At 43.4% G+C, this 1,889-nt stretch overlaps 1 protein-coding gene across 1 annotated transcript in view; it reads right to left on the bottom strand.

Annotated features, from left to right (window-relative positions):
* LOC116078665 (heterogeneous nuclear ribonucleoprotein A1-like) overlaps positions 1 to 1,889 on the bottom strand; it is a 4,120-nt gene that overhangs the window by 1,504 nt on the left and 727 nt on the right. The window lies entirely within an intron of this gene.

The following is a 1,889-nucleotide window of genomic DNA, read 5'->3' as shown; positions in this document are numbered from 1 at the left end:
TTTTTTTTTTTAACTATTTTAAAGATTTATTTATTATTATAAGTAGGTACATTGTAGCTGTCTTCAGAAGAGGGCATCAGATTTCATTATGGATGGTTGTGAGCCACCATGTGGTTGCTGGGAATTGAACTAACGACCTTTGGAAGAACAGTCTGTGCTCTTACCCACTGAGCCATCTCACAAGCCCAGCACAGCCTGAATTTCAAACCACAAAGAGACAGGCAGATTCAACTTGAGTGACATTCTGCAAAACATATGAGTATACCCTTGGGAAGTGTAAGGGCCACTGAAGACAAGAGATGATCCAGGGTTACACAAGACCAAGGAGGTATGGTGTGGAGGCACCATACAGGCTTAGAGCAGAGGATGGTGGGATAGCTGATGGCAACTGGAGATTAGCTTCCAGTAGTTGTAAACACTAATCCAGGGGAATGATCTCAGGTCAACTTTACAAGTTGCTAGTAACCCTCAGACACACTATGTGACACATATGCAAAGATGTGTGTGAGCCGGGCACTGGTGGCTCACACCTTTAATCCCAGCACTTGGGAGGCAGAGACAGGCAGGTTTCTGAGTTCTAGGTCAGCCTAGTCTACAGAGTGAGTTACAGGACAGCCAGGGCTACACAGAGAAACTCTGTCCCGAAAAAAAACCCAAAAGGCAAAGATGTGTGTGTGTGTGTGTGTGTGTGTGTGTGTGTGTGTGTGTCTGTGTGTGTGTTTAAATTTTTTTTTAAATCTTTTTTTTGGGGGTGGCAGAGAGAGGGCTGTTTCAAGACAGGAATTTTCTGTGTAACCCTGGCTGTCCTGGAACTCACTCTGAAAACCAGGCTGGCCTCCAACTTAGAAATCCACCTGCTTCTGCCTCCCAAGTACCGGGATTAAAGGCATGTGCCACCACTGCCTGGCTAATTTTTTTTTAATCCAGCCTAGATACTTTGAATATCCTTATCAATAAGTATGTACTTGATCTGTTTTTTACTGTCCAGCTTTCTCTATCACAGTGGGAATATCATCCCATACATGCAAGTATTTTATTTTACCAGTGATCCAAGTACAGGAATTAAGATGGTCCTGGAAAGAGTCTTCTAAAAGCTTTTTCATGGCCCCTGGTCACTCCTTATGAGTTTAAAGAAATACTCCCACTCTGGTGCAAATAGTCTATGATCATAGTTGATTCCTTTCCCAGTCTACTACCTGAAGTTAAAGCTAAAATTCTATATTTGAAACAGGATTACCATATGTTCCAGTAGTCTCACTAGTGGGTATGTATGTAGCAAAAAGAATTAAAGGTCTAGAAGTGATACTTGTTTATAGATGTTTATTATACTATGATTTTGAAAGACCCCCAGAACTGGGGAGACCCTCACTCAAGTCTCGGGATAACATGACCACCTAATAACTCTCACGAGAGACTGAACTTGCTGCAATCACATGAGGTTTATTTGGGATAGGCCAGTACCGGGGTCAATCTCGTGACCATGCAGGCCAGAGGAGTTTGACCCCGAACACAAGAAGTGAGGGGTATTTAAAAGGAAAAATCACAAGCTGGGGGTTGGGGGTGGGAGAGGGTTACCAAGGAAACATAACATAAAAACTGGAAATTTTCAGAGGGATCCAACCCAAGGTACTCAGTTGGGGAGGGGAACATATTCCTTCTAGGAATGTAATCTTTATCTATTGGTCAGCAGGGTGGAGAGCCTTGTAAACCAGTAGACTTTCATTCTTAGTTCCACCCTCATTGTGGATCAGTCAGGAGGGGCAGGTATCAGGAACCAGAACCCTGAGGCTCGGGGTTAGCCAAGCTCCTGGAACTGGCTATTCCACATTTTTGGCTTGTTACAGAGGTTTTCCATGCCCCCTTTTAGGTAAAGGTTATACATTATACAT

This window comes from Mastomys coucha, unplaced genomic scaffold, assembly GCF_008632895.1.
Source record: "Mastomys coucha isolate ucsf_1 unplaced genomic scaffold, UCSF_Mcou_1 pScaffold5, whole genome shotgun sequence".
NCBI lineage: Eukaryota > Metazoa > Chordata > Mammalia > Rodentia > Muridae > Mastomys > Mastomys coucha.
This window is presented reverse-complemented; position numbering and strand designations above follow the sequence as displayed.